This window comes from Bos taurus, chromosome 17 (assembly GCF_002263795.3).
Source record: "Bos taurus isolate L1 Dominette 01449 registration number 42190680 breed Hereford chromosome 17, ARS-UCD2.0, whole genome shotgun sequence".
Classification (NCBI taxonomy): domain Eukaryota; kingdom Metazoa; phylum Chordata; class Mammalia; order Artiodactyla; family Bovidae; genus Bos; species Bos taurus.
In genome coordinates, this window is record NC_037344.1 from 70,000,946 (window position 1) to 70,016,278 (window position 15,333).

Here is a 15,333-nt window from a genome sequence, read left to right on the forward strand (position 1 = left end):
GATGCTGTGTATGACTGGGTATCTTGGTAAATCTTATCTAGAACAAGGAACTAGACAGGGACTAAAGCTGTAATTGATGAAGAAATAGCAATCTCTATGTAAGCCATGGTAGGGAAATACTTGGTCATTTTTGTGCTTTGGACAATGTTCTTCATTTTGTCTGATTCAGACATGATTATGGAAAGGTCTTGTTCATGTCTTGATCCATCACAGTCATGGAGTGGCCTTGTCTGATGTTGATGTTCTGTGCTTTGCTTTTATGCTGAACAGGAGAACACCAAGGGCTCCCTGTGAGTGTCAGCCTAGCTCCTGGATATCAGGGGCTACTTTTCTGTTTCTCAGAGCCTGAACTCAAATCCAGGTTCATGTGACTAGAAACATCTCCTGTGTCTGCAGGAACTTGAAGGATGGCAGATAAGGAATTTCATTTATGAGTTTATTTCATCTACTGCCTTCACCTCCTAGTCAGACTCAAACCGCTAAGACAGTCCCTGGGATAACAGTAGGCACTTAATAAATAAATACTTGTTGAATTAATGGAACAATGAAGATGGGTGTTAAAAACTCCAGAGAGCAATGTCTGTGTGCAAACTGCAGCTCTATCATCTTTCAGTATGTCATCTAAAAACTGTTAATTAAATGACAAAATTGCATAAGCTTTTAAAAGCTTTTCTTTACCATTTGTAAAGCAGAAGTAATGACCAAAACCAGTCACAAGACTGCTGTGAGGATCAAATGAACCATTGTGTGCAATGTGCTTAGGCAAGCTCAGTAAATGTTTGCTATTAATATTTTGAAGCTAAGTAGCCCATTAGTTTTGTTATTGTATGTTTAATATTTTACCTGCTAGGCATGAAAGCAAAGATCTTGTCTTCTTTTCTACTGCTTCACCATGCCAAGCACACAAATGTTTGATACGTAAATAAGTAAATTGGCTAGTAGGACCCAGGCTCTCCCCTCATTTTGAGGGTAAATTTTAATTTTTATATAATTTCTGTCAAATGAAATAAAAACACACAGTATGGGAGCAGTCAGTTTCAATTTTATTGAGGACTTACTGAGGACTATAGCCCAGGAGGAGATAGCTTCTTAGAGGAACTTCTCTGAGGAACTGCTCCCAAATGATAGTGGAGGTTGCTATATATGTGACTTTATATCTAAAATCACATATATAAATTGTAAAACTGTATAAATCTAAAATTGTGTGTGCAGTCAGGACTTCCCTGGTGGTTTCAGTGGTAAAGAATCTGCCTGCTGATACGAGAGATGCAGGTTCAATCCCTGGGTCAGGAAGATTCCCTGGAGAAGGAAATGGCAACTCACTCCAGTATTCTTGCCTGGGAAATCTCGTGGACAGAGAAGCCTGGTGGGCTACAGTCCACAAAGAGTCGGACACAACTTACATGCAATCAAGTACACATCTTGATAGAAGTTTGCTGAAAGTCACGAAAAACACACAAGTCAGTTAATGACAAATATTTTCCTAGCTATAATAATATGCAAGAAGTCGGGCTCCTAAAATTTTCTCCTGAAAATACATAACCATCTGAAGGCCTGTTCTGCCAGTTTTCCCAGTGCAGAGTGCCTTTTTTCTGATCTCCACCCCCAAACTCCTTTCTTTGTGTGTTGGAGGTCAGAGACTATGGTGGCTAATGACTCAATCCTCATAGAACCAGGTGTCAAGAGTCTTTCTTCAGTTGATATTTAAAACTAAAAGAAAAGTTGCAAAAATTATGTAAGGAACTTCCACATACCCTTCACCTAGATTCATCACTTGTTTACATTTTGCCTCATTTGCTTATTCTCTCAATTTTATACATTTTTTCCTAAATCATTTTAAATTAAGTTGGAGACATTGTGCCCTTTTATCCCTAATAATTCAGTGAGTATTTCCTAAGAAAAGGGGAGTTCTCTTAACTTATAACAGCAATACAATTATCAAATGTAGAAATTTTAACACTGATACAATTTGTAATAACAGCAAAACCACGTCCATATTCAAATTTGATCTCTTCCAGGAAACACATGATCTTTACTTGACCTATAACTGGTGATGTTAACTCTGATCATTTTGATTCACTTGTCCTGCAAGGCTGCTGCTGCTGCTAAGTTGCTTCAGTCATGTCTGACTCTGTGCGACCCCAGAGACGGCAGCCTACTAGGCTCCTCCGTCCCTGGGATTCTCCAGGCAAGAACACTGGAGTGGGTTGCCATTTCCTTCTCCGATGCATGAAAGTGAAAAGTGAAAGTGAAGTTGCTCAGCCATGTCCGACTCTTCGTGACCCCACGGGCTGCAGCCTGTGAGGCCCCTCTGCCCATGGGAGTTTCCAGGCAAGAGTACTGGAGTGGGTTGCCATTGCCTTCTCCACCTGCAAGGCTAACCTCTGTAAAATTCTTATTTTCCCTTTGTAGTCAATAAGTAATTTATGGGAGACCCTTTACTGTGTAACCATCCTGTTCCTCCAGGTTTACCATCCATTACTGGAAGAAACACAAGCTGGAATCAAGATTGCCGGGACAAATATCAATAACCTCAGATATGCAGATGACACCACCCTTATGGCAGAAAGTGAAGATGAACTCAAAAGCCTCTTGATGAAAGTGAAAGTGGAGAGTGAAAAAGTTGGCTTAAAGCTCAACATTCAGAAAATGAAGATCATGGCATCGGGTCCCATCACTTCATGGGAAATAGATGGGGAAACAGTGGAAACAGTGGCAGACTTTATTTTTTGGCTCCAAAATCACTGCAGATGGTGATTGCAGCCATGAAATTAAAAGACGTTTACTCCTTGGAAGGAAACTTATGACCAACCTAGATAGCATATTCAAAAGCAGAGACATTACTTTGCCAACAAAGGTTCGTCTAGTCAAGGCTATGGTTTTTCCAGTGGTCATGTATGGATGTGAGAGTTGGACTGTGAAGAAGGCTGAGCACCGAAGAATTGATGCTTTTGAACTGTGGTGTTGGAGAAGACTCTTGAGAGTCCCTTGGACTGCAAGGAGATCCAACCAGTCCATTCTGAAGGAGATGAGCCCTGGGATTTCTTTGGAAGGAATGATGCTAAAGCTGAAACTCCAATACTTTGGCCACCTCATGCAAAGAGTTGACTCATTGGAAAAGACTCTGATGCTGGGAGGGATTGGGGGCAGGAGGAGAAGGGGACGACAGAGGTTGAGATGGCTGGATGGCATCACTGACTCAATGGACTTGAGTCTGAGTGAACTCCGGGAGTTGGTGATGGACAGGGAGGCCTGGCGTGCTGCGATTCATGGGGTCACAAAGAGTCGGACACGACTGAGCGACTGAACTAAACTGAACTGGTTTTCTAACTCCATCATATTTGTTAGTCAGCATTCTACTAAAGGGTTTCCCAGGTGGCGCAGTGGTAAAGAATCCACCTGCCAATGCAGCAGAGGCAAGAGACATAGGTTCCATCCCTGGGGTCGGGAAGATCCTGTGGAGTAGGAAATAGCAAGCCCGCTCCAGTATTTATGTCTTGAAAAATTCCATGGACAGAGGAGCCTGGTGGGCTACAGTTCATGGATTCACAAAGAGTCCAACATGGCGTGCGCTCTCTCTCTCACACACACAGTCTACTAAAAAGAAGAATTTTCCCTCTTCCCCCATTTATTTGATCACTTCTTTATTTATATCAGTAAAGACTCATTGGGTTACCATTTTAGTCAATCGGTTATACTCTGTTACTCTCATCATGTATTTTGCTCATATTGCCCCAATTTGGCCAGTGGGATCTTCAAGTTAGCTCATGGGTCCTTTGACATATTCTCGTCAGTCTGATTCCCATCATCCTTAGACATTCCGTTCCAAAATGTTCCAAGCTTGTCTGACCCTTTCCATGGTCACACCTTGGCTTTCTCAAAGGCTTCCAGACAGTCCTTGTGTTTTTTCCCTTCCTCCCGGCAGGCGGAACCTTAGAGCCCAGGATCTGGCCCGGAGCACAGCGCAATGGACCAACCTCTTCCGGTTTGGGCCGGAAGTTCCTCGGAAAGCGGCGGCTTGGCGTCAGCTGACCAGAGTCCGCGTAGAAGCGCTCCGAGGTCCGGCCGGATAGACTAACCCAGGTAAGAGACTGGCTGAGCGACCGACGGGCTGACAGGCTGGGGCGGCCTTGGCGGCGTTAACTGAGCAGAGGCAGGTACATAGGGGTTGGGTGGGGGGTCAGCTCGGGGCCGCCCAGGTTGAGGGACGGGGATCGGTTTCCGCCCTCACCGGGCCCACGGACTTGGACACTTGAGCCCAGAAGCGCAAAGACTTCAAGCCCGACTCTGGCCCAGGCCCTTCGTCCCAGGAGGGAGTTCAGGATTATGTTGTGGTCTTCTGTCCAGCAATTACAGTTTGGGGAAACTGAGGGCTAAGTAGAGAGAAGGCTCCCACAAACTCTCCCCTCCAGTCAGGAACTCACTCAGACTCCCAGTCGAGGCCGCTTCTCACGTGGGGGGTGCTTTTAATGAGTTTGCCCCCAGTGGAGAGGCCGAGGCCGGGCAGCGGGCTGAATAGAGTTGGCTTGGGAGTGAAGGACCAGAGTTGGAGACTTCGCCGCCAGCAGCCAGTCATGCTTTCCGTGCCGAGTCCTTTCCGCGTACCAGGTCTGTTCCTCACTTGTGAAACAGGGCAGTGTTTCTCTAAATACGGTTCTCACAGCCTGTGCTTTGAAATGCCGTGGGGTGCATACTTCCCAGTACAGGACTTAAATAAGAGCTCTGATTTAGAATCTGGGTCGGAACCGGGGAAACCGCATTTTGAACATACTCCTCGGGGGTCCTCTGCATACCCATGTTTGAAACCCACTGATGGTACGTGCTTTCTTGCTGTGGGTTCTAGAAATCCATTCTTTGCTTTGAGCAACTGGAACTCCTTCAGTATCTTTGGAAGAGGGTGCGGTGGTGTTTAGCCGAGAAAAGAGAGCAATGGAAGGGAACTGTCATCGAAAACAATGTTATGGTGAAAAGAGCTTCCACTTCATCTTTGCTGTTGAAAGAGGCAGGAACTAGGACCAATAGGTGGATTCTACAGGAAGACAAGATTTTAATTAAAGAACTTAAGGGTGGTCACAGGGGACCAGCAATGGAATGGATTGCCTCCAGAGGTGGTGTACTTCCTGTCGCAGGAGTTTTTAGATGAAAGTCCTTTTCAACTTTAAAGTGGCTAATTCTAAGTCTTTTTTTAAGTCTTCTCTGGTGCTGACTTCTTTTTTTCTGCCCTCTTTTTTTAACATCTATGTCTCCCCAGCCTACATCTCCTAAAAGTGAGGCCAGTGGGTCTGAATTTATGTAATCTCTTCCTTGTTCTGTGTACCATCCTTTTCAAGGACTTGGGAATGCCCCATCTGATCAGGGCCATTAATGTTTGTTGAATGAATAACAAAGCAGGGTCCCCACCCCCTCGGTTTGGAGCTTATTTTCCTAGAACAACTTGGAAATGAATCTGAAGACTTTGTGATTGATGAGGAAAACCCAGTAAACTCTTTGGACTCAGAGTTGAGGAGCCTGTGTCTGAAAGATCCCCTTGAGGTTGTTCAGGCCAGCCTCCCCCCAGCCCCGGGACATAAATTCCTCTTCCTCTGCTCCTGCTGCTAAGTCGATTCAGTTGTGTCCGACTCTGCGCGACCCCATAGATGGCAGCCCACTAGGCTCCTCTGTCCCTGGGATTCTCCAGGCAAGAATACTGGAGTGGGTTGCCATTTTCTTCTCCAATGCATGAAAGTGAAAAGTGAAAGTGAAGTTGCTCAGTCGTGCCGGACTCTTAGCGACCCCATGGACTGCAGCCTACCAGGCTCCTCATCCATGGGATTTTCCAGGCAAGAGTACTGGAGTGGGGTGCCATTGCCTTCTCCTTCCTCTCTCTAGCAGTGTGTTGTTATAGATGATGTGTCTACTGAGAGAATTTTTGCAATCTGTTGGCTAACTTCAGCATTAAAACCAGTCCTTTGATGGACTTGACTTGCCAGTTCATTCTCAGCCGTAGTCTGCAGATAATGCTTCTAGCGTGTCTTTAGTTTTCTAATAAAACATCATAGCTCCTTATTTTGTGATTTACAAAACTCCAAGCAGATCCCTTTTTAAAAACCAGTTAGAATGTTTAGGTTGCCCAATGGAACAGAGGTTCCATATTATGACCCAATCCTGCTGACATGCCTTTGCCAAAAAAAGGTTAGATTTGAGCCAAGACTTCGTGCTTGTGTTTATTCTTCCTCCCTTTTTTGTGTTTCCTAGAATTTTTTTTTTAAAGTTGTGAAGTGCTTATTCAGATGTTATCCAGGTGCTGAGTAAAATGGTTTTAATTTGGTGGTGTCTTTAAAACTTTTCAATCTGAAGTTTTCCTTTTAAAAAAGTACCTTAATCAGGATTTCCATAATGTGTTCTTCAGGCTGCTAGTCTGAAGAGAAGCCTCTGAAAAAAATATTCTGTGGTTAAAGTAAGTTTGGAAAAAGCTATGTATGAGTACCCCTTCTTAGAGCTTCTCAGCGTGTAGTATCTTGTCAAAGGCACTGAGACGTCGATAAGAAATGTGCCTAACCTTGTTTAATCTAGTGTTGCCAAACTTAATTGATGTGAAGCACTTTTTTTTTGGGGGGGGGGGGGTTGGGTAATGGAAGCACACTGGCAGATTCTGACCTGGAGCAGGAGTCTGCAGTCTTTGGCCTGGGGCCCAAATCTGACCCCACTGCCTGTTTTTGTGTGGCCTGTGAGCTGGGAATGGTTTTTACTTTTTTTAATGGTGTAGATTACATCCAAAGAGGAAGAATATTTTTTGATATGTGAAAATTAAAAGAAAATCAAATCTATTTCTATCAATAAAGCTTTATTGGAACACAGCCACATCTGTTAATTTACATACTGTTTTTGGCAGCAAAGTAGAGTAATTGCTCCAAAAACCATATCATCTGCTAAATCTAAAGTATTTACTATACAGTGCTTTTCAGAAAAAAATTTGCCAACCGCTGACCTGCTCCATATACTTTTTTTTCTTTTTCTTTTGAAATGATTTTAGACTTCCAAAAATAACGCATAAAGTTCAAGCATACTCTTAACCCAGCTGTCCCTAATGTTAACATTTACATAACCATAATAAAATTATCTGATAAATTTAGGATAAATACCGTACTACTAACTATAGGCTTTATTCAAGTTTTGCCATTTGTTTCACTGATATCCTTTTTCTGTTCCAGGATCCAATCTAGTTTCCCACATTGCATTTAGTATCAAGTCTTCTTAGTCTGTTCAATCTGAGACAGTTGCTCAGTCTTTTTTGGCTTTCATGAATGTAAACTTTTTTTAAAAAGATGACTTTATTTATTCATTCATTACATTTTGGCTGTTCTGGGTCTTCATTGCTGTGTGGACTTTTCTCTAGTTGCAGAGCGTGGGGGCTACTCTCCAGTTGTGGTGTGTGGGCTTCTCATTGTGGTGGCTTCTCCTGTTGCAAAGCACTGGCTCTAGGCATTCAGGCTGGAGTGGTTGGGGCAAGTGGGTTCAGTAGTTGCAGCTTGCAGACTCTAGAGTGCAGGCTCAGTAGCTGTGGTGCAGACGTTTAATTACTTCTTGGCATCTGTGCTCTTCCTGGATCAGTGCAGTGCCTCCTGCATTGGCAAGTAGATTCTTTACCACTGAGGCACCAGGGAAGCCTGACTGTAAATTTTTGAAGAGAGGTGGCCGATTATTTTGTAGATGTTTCTCAAAGTTTTTGAGAGGGTGGGATAAAATTCACATATTATGAAATTCACCATTTTAATGTGTGAATGTTCCCAAAGTTATGCAGCCTTCACTGCTGTTTGAATTCCAGAGTATCTTCATCATCCCAAGAAGAATCCCCGTACATGTTAGCAGTTTCTCCCTCCTCTTCCCTCTTCCCATCCCCTGACAGCCACTAATCTGGAATCACATAGTATGTGGCCTTTTGTCTCTGGCTTCTTTGATTAAGCATAGTGTTTAGGGTTCATCCACATCATAGCATGTGTCAGTACTGCGTTCCTTCCATGGCTGAGTAATATTCCACTGCGTGGACGCACTGTTTGGTTAGTTGTCAGTTGATTAACATGTAAGTTATTTCTGCCTTTTAGTTGTTACGACATGCTGCTCTGAACATTCATGTGCAAAGTTTGTGTGAACATATTTTGAGTTCTTTTAGATGTGTATACCTAGGAGTGGAATGGCTAGGTCATATGGCAACTCTGTTTTTAACCTTTTGAGGACCTGCCTAACTGCTTTCCACAGCACCTCACCATTTCATATTTTCACTAGCAATGTATGAGAAGTCCATTTTGTCCACGCCCTGTTCGACACTTGTTATTGTCCTTTATTATTTTATTATTTTTTCCACTCTAGTGGGTGTGGTGTGGCATCTCATTGTAGTTTTATTTGCATTTCCCATTTCCCTAAGACGTGATGTTGAATAACTTTTCACGTGCATATTGGACATCCTTGCATCTTCTTTGGAGAAATGTCTATTCAGACCCTTAGCCCTTTTGTAATTGAGTTACTTGTCATCATGTACAATTTTGCATGTAAATATTCAGAGTGTGCAGATCCCCTGAAGCCCCTTGAAGTAATTCAGCATGAGCTGAACTGCAAAATCTGAGGCAATGCCAGTAACGCCCTGATCTGAATGCAGTTGGATTTGGACATGTTGAAAGGGCTTCCCAATGGCTTAGCGGTGAAGAATTCTCCTGCCAGTGCAGCAGACACGGGTTCCATCCCTGGGTTGGGAAGATCTCCTGGAGGAGAAAATGGCAACCCACTTCAGTATTCTTGCCTGAAAAATCCCATGGACAGGGTAGCCTGATGGGCTACAGCTCATGGGGTTACCAAAGAGTCGGACACAACTGAGTGACTGAGCGTGAAGTTCAGAGTAAGTTGCCATTTGAAACTGCTGACCACTCAGAGCTTGGTTCAGCCCAACCACTGCTGACTGTGCAGAGCTGGGATGGCCACGTCCAGTGAAAGGGGTACCCCGGCCTCACCCCAGACATGATAAGAACACTAGGAGATGCTGTCATTCAGGAGCTACTCTTGTGTTTGTCTGATCACAGGCAGGGACTTGAGGAGTCAGAGGTAGTTGGCAAAGTCAGGACTGGTGATGGCCTTGGGCTGCTACCTGAGTTGGCAGAGCTACCAGTGCCCTCATACATCTCTGGACTCCAAAGCATTCAGCTCTCACTAGACTGGAAAACACACCAGTAATTATTCTTTTTTTTTTTTTTTAATTAAAAAAAATTTTTTTAAGGTCCATTTTTTAAGTCTTTATTGAAAATTTGTTACAGTATTGCTTCTATTTTATGTTTTGGCTCTTTTAAATTTTTTGGTCAAAGGCATTTGGGAACTTAGCTCCCCAACCAGGGATCAAGCCTGCAGCCCCTGCATTGGAAGGTGGAGTCTTAATCTCCGGACTGCCAGGGAAATCCGCACACCAGTAATTCTAATTGTGAAAGTAATTTGTGCTCCTACTAGACATTTTGCAGAATGCAGAAACCGTCAGACAGTTTCCCGCAGCAGCTGAACCGTGTTACATTCCACCAAAAGCGCACAAGGCTCCGGTTCCCCACCTCCTCGCCAGCTCTTGTGCTCTTCTGTTTTCTTTTGTTTTCTTTGACAGTAGCCATCCTAATGGGTATGAGATGGCATGTCATACTTTGATTTGCATTTCCCACATAATTAGTGATGTTGAGCATCTTCTCATGTTGTTATTGGCCATTCGTATATGTTCTTTGGGGAAATGTCTTTTGAAGTCCTCTGCCCATTTTTGGATTAGATTGTTCATTTTTTTGCTGTTGAGTTTTAGGAGTTCTATATGTACTCAGTATATTGATCCCTCAGATACGTGACTGGCAGATATTTTCTCCCACTCTGTAAGTTGCTTTCTTACTCTGTTGATAATGTCTTTTTTTTCCCCCCGCTTTGGCCTTATGGCTTGTGGGATCTCAGTTCCTTGGCCAGGGATTGAACCCAGGCCACAGCAGTGAAAGTGCCAAATCCTAACCACTAGACAGGGAACTCCCCTGATCTGTTTTATGCATGCTCTCCTGATGGTCCTCCTTAGGACCTTAGGAGAAGTGGGATCATTGTTTTTGTCAAGTATATGCTGACGTTATTAAAACTCTTAGACAGTTTTGTTGTTACCTAGTTAAATCTTGTTGACCTTATTCATTTTCTTGATGTTCTGTCTTTAGAGTTTTTCAGAGGTCCTCAGCTTCAGATAAAATTTGAATTAATGAGATTTTGTAGACTCTGAATTGAATAACAATTCACTGGCCACATGAAAACAAAAGCTGAACTCTCACTTTGAAAAGGTTTTGGATGACAAAGCAAGGGCACACACAATCACCCCATCTGCAGGTGAGGACCCTGGCCTAGCTGAGAGGGCCAGCTGAGAGCTGGACTAGGCCCTCTGGCTCTAGGTTGTTCCTCTCACTGTATTATACTAAAAATTCACCATGCTTGCCTAGGACCTGTCCACTCTGAAGATCTTTCTTTGATACAATGTTTTATCCAGTTATGTTGATTTGAACTGAAATTGTCAAATTCCCTTTTGTTTATTGACATATTTATTGAATGTATATTGTCTGTCACGTACTGTGCATGTGACTCTGGGAGTGTTTAACTGGAGTAAGCAAGACAGTTCAGTGAATAATTGATCCTCTGTGTGAGTAGTGTTATCTCTAATACAGATCGGTACTAATCTAGGGAAACCTGAACTTTCTATGGTCCCATATCCATAATCTTTTTTTTTTCCCTTATATCTGTTGAAGAGTTTTGGACAATGCTTAAGAAAAAAATTACTCTAAAACAGTTATGTAACATTTCCAGTTCTGAAAAACATCCCTGAAGAATGTCTTGTACTTTTAGAACACTGATTTTCTACGGCTTTAGTTGGCTACATTGATTCATCTTGAGTTGTACAGTTCAAAGTACTCCTGGGCATCAGATCCATCAACCTACATGCATTTATGAGGTGCTCTTGAGGTGTCTAGCCCTGTGCTAAGGCACTTAGGGTCTGGGTCTGGACTTGAGAGGACATACAAATGAATCATTGAGGTACTTAATTGAGCACATTGGCTTGGGAGTTGAAAACTGCCTCTGACTGGCTCTGTGACCATGGGCAAATGACCTAACTACTCTGCACCTCAATCTGACATCGCAGGGGGTGCTGTGTATGGTAGGGAGTGTTTACCTCGAAGGCAGGTTGTGAAGATTGGATGAGACAGTTTGTGTAAAGGGCTGAGCACAGTGTCAGCTGATGTTACTCATAGTGGTAATAGATACAACAGTTCCCTCCTGACCGTAACACTGTTGGGGGAAATCTGATTTTGCCCAGGTCAAAAATCGTGTCTTGGTCTGGATTTGCTCATACACAGTTCTGCTGTCTCATCTACAATGCCTTCAAGGAACAATGCTCATTCAGAAAGGGAAGTTTTGACTCATTCATTCAGCAAATTAATCAAATAAATATCTGCTGACTGCATAGATCCGTGGGGAGTGTGAAGAAGTAGTTACACCTTCAGTATGCTCTGTGAAACCTCAGTGGAGGGGTATTAACTCTGTGCCAGCCCTCATTGTTTTATCTCTTTAATCCCTCCAACTACCCTGTGAGGAAGGTAATTGCCCCATTTTAACAGATGGGTAAAAAAGGCCTGAGAAGGTAATGCGCGAGGTCACAGAGTAAGTGGTGGATCTGAGATTTGAACCCAGAGCCATCATATTCCTCTGTGCCATGATGATTTTTAAGGACAAAAGCCCATAAAAAGTTAAAGAACATTTTAAGACAGTGGTATAAGGAATGACAGAAGGCAGCCTTTTGGTCCTTGAAAGTTTGTGCTGGGGTTATCTGAATCCTACCCCATCCTTGCCTATGAAACCTGGTAAGCTTTAAGAAAAGTCATTGACACTTGATGCCAAACAAGCTAAAACACTTTTGATTTAGAAATGATGGAAGATAGGACTTCCCCGGTGGTCCCCTGGTTGGGATTCTGTGCTTCCACTGCAGGAAGCGTGGGTTTGATCCCTGGTCGAGAAACTAAAATCTTGCATGCCACGCAGCGCAGCCACAAACACAAAAAGGAAAAAGAAAAGAAAAGAAAAAAAAAACAATAATAATAACTGAAAAAAAAAAACCCACCGAAAAACAAATAATTGAAGACAATGTGAGAAAGTTGAAGCAGCTGAGCCTAGAATTTCCACTCAAATACGTGTTATGTTTGGAAATTGTTACCTATAAGGCCTGGTCTAGTGCATGGGATATAATGGGTTTTAATAGTTAATTAGCAAATGAATTAGTGAATTTAAAATATCTTCCCAAACTGCCAAAATTACCCTATTTTCCCCATGAGACTTAGGATGCGTTCTCTTTTGAAAACGTGTATACTGTTGGCAAAGATGGGAGTAACAAACACTCTTGTGTATTTTTCATGGGAGTAAAAATTTGCACATCCTTTTTCAAAGGCGTTGGTACAAAATTACAAATTTTAGATACCCTTTGACCCAGCAGTTCTAAGCTGGAATATGTCTTAAAGATGTAGTCTAGAACCATTGGTCTCCAAGGCCAAGAACAGGATGACTAGGTTGCATGGATGAGAGAGACTTTTCAGTCTGATCATTTTGTGCCTTTTGAATTCAGCCACATGAGTGTTACTCATTAAAAATATAAATCAATAAAATTTCAAAATGTGAAATGTCTGAAATAATTATTATGCTAAGGATCATTACAAGTTAGTATAGATATCTTTAATCAGATTGCTTTCCTTTTTGTCCTGTACTAAGATCTGAAATTCTGGGACATTTAACATTTTCCCATATTTTTCTGTGTCTTAATAATGTAGTACTTACTATGGAAAAAGTGGGAAGTACAGTTAAGTGTAAAAGCAGCTTTAAAAATTTGCCCATGGTTCCATTATCCAGAGACACTACAGATAACATTTGGGCCCCTTCCACTTTTTTTCTGTATCTTTTAACCTGTTAATATCATACAGTATGTTCAGTTTGGTATATAATTTTCTATTTTGCTTTTTTTTTTTTTTTACTTTATGCTATATAGAAAAATTCCCACATAACCAAAATCCTCATAGAAGGGTAATTTTTAGTGGTCTTATAATCTGTCGTGTGAATCTACCAGTTTAGTTTAGCCAGGGGATGGAGCTGGGTGGGGAAAGGAAGAGACATTGGGATCATGGAAGCCTTTGGAAGGTGAGGTGGGTCTGGGTTAGGTGGCTCAGCTGGGCATGTCAGCCTGACAGGCCAGGACTGAAGGGCACAAGGATTTCCACGCTTTCCTTCCTGCTTCGGCTGCAGACCTTGCTGCCCTGCTACCCCCACATGAGCTCTGGGCTCCAGCCATGCTGAACTTGGCAAATTGAGTTGTCCACTTGTCTTGTGTCACCAGTAAGCCCTGCCCTCGGGCGCTCTGTACACACCACTGTCAGCACACTGGGCTGCCTGTTGGTTCACTTGCCTGTATCTCCCTTTAGACTGAAACCCTTTTTTATTTATGCCTTGAATGCCTGGCAAATAGGATCATTAATAAATCTTTGATGGTTGGTATGGGATTGGGTGGACAGATAGATTAGCGATACCCAAGAAAAGGACCCGTGCAGCCCTAAGGAAAAGAGGCCAGTTGCTTAGCCTCCTCTGTCCTTCTGGGCCTGAAAGCCCACTCATGCCCTTGGCCCTGTATTTGAGGGCTGGGCCTCTGTGAGCTAACTGTGGGACCAAAACTTCACGTAGACGCCAAAATTTTAGGGCCTGGTTTCTGTGTGTTCCGAGTTCAATCACCCTCTTACTTAGATTTCCTCCCACTCTAACCTTCTGTGAGTATGATGTCGACATTCTTAGAATGTGGGTCCCCTCTCTGCCTGTGTGTCCAGCAGCAGCCTGATGATCCGTGAAGACAGGCTGGGGCTCGCCACTGTTCCTGACAGAAGACTTCTTTGTGAACACGTGTCTGCCCATAGAAACAAGACCTCTGCGGGATCACCTCTCACATCATGCTAGTTATTTATCATCCAAATCTGTAATCTTCATAGTTAGAACCAACGTTTCCAGATGTCTCTGTACACTCTGGTCAAGGAATTCTTAGAGTTAAAGGGGCAGGAAAGGAAGATTATGCATTCCTGCAGTTTTCTCTAGGACCTGAGAACTGAACACAAGAGTACTGCAAAGAGATTTCTTCACGAGCTCACATTCCCTGGTAGTTCCTTCAGGGATATGCAACTCTTGCTTTCTCTCTTCTGCTTCGATCCTGTGAGGTAAGCCAGGCCAGCTCTGGGAAGGTCGTAGGAGTGAGGATGCTCAGTCAGTCCACTCCAGCTGCCAGGCTTGGTGTTCCTAAGGGATCATGGAGTATTACAAACCTGCCTTAGTCCCAGCACTATGTGTGGTGCCTTGGACATCTCAGATTTAGAGATGTTTTTCAGAGCAAGGTATGAACTTGTTCTTTAAATGATCAGCTTTGTCACGGATGGTCCAGGTGCTGGCTGGTCTGAGGCAGACTTGTCCCTGCCTCTGCCTGCCCCCTGAGTTGACCTGACTTCTCCGTGGTCCCTGTGGGCTGTAGCTGGGGTTGGGCATTCTGAAGGACAAGCCTTGAGGTTATTGTCTTTCCAAACTGCATTCTGGTAGAGTTCTACTATTTGAGAGCTGATTTTCCAGAACACTTCATCAGAATCATCTGGAGTGGACTGTGGGGACACTTATTTAAAATACACATTCTTGGGACTTACCTGATAGTCCAGTGGCTAAGACTTCTCACTCCCAATGCAGGGAACCCGGGTTCAGTCCCTGGTCAGGGAATTAGATCCCACATGCTACAACTAAAGATCCTACAATGAAGATCAAAGATCCCACCATCCAGTTCCAGATCCTGTTTAAATCACTGAGGGAGTCTAGGAACCAGATCTCTGGGGGGCTGCCGTGTTTAGGAAAAACAGGCAAGTTTGATGGAGCTCCTTGTTAAAGATTATTATAATTAGCTCCTATTCTAGACTCCAGGGACTCAGCATGGTCTTACTCTTCTTTATGACTCTGTCACCCCAGGTGGTAGCACCAGGCCTCCATTGTAGTTGGAGTAGAGATCCTTTGGTCTCAGGCATAGATGGATGAAGGGTGAGTTTGCTTTGCAATCACTGCAAAGAACAAAAAAGTTAGAGGAATACATTTGAGGAAAAGCAAAGACCAGATGTTTAATTTTGTAATGCTGCATGTCAAAGGGGCAACAGGTAAGAGTGAAAAGAGTGCTGATGTGTTGGAAAGTCAGAATCGGGCACAGAATTATTACACGTGTAGTGGCCTGACCTTGGGCAGGTCCTCTGACATCTCTGGCCTGAT

General features: G+C 43.3%; 1 protein-coding gene across 2 annotated transcripts in view; it reads left to right on the plus strand.

The window, feature by feature from the left end:
- Positions 1-4,001: 4,001 nt before the first annotated feature.
- The window catches only part of RNF185 (ring finger protein 185), a 30,146-nt gene continuing 18,814 nt past the window's right edge, over positions 4,002-15,333 (plus strand). The window contains 1 exon segment of one of the 2 annotated variants that reach the window (NM_001083703.1): positions 4,002-4,083. The gene's annotated coding sequence lies outside the window, so the exon portion shown is untranslated. 2 annotated transcript variants of the gene reach the window in all.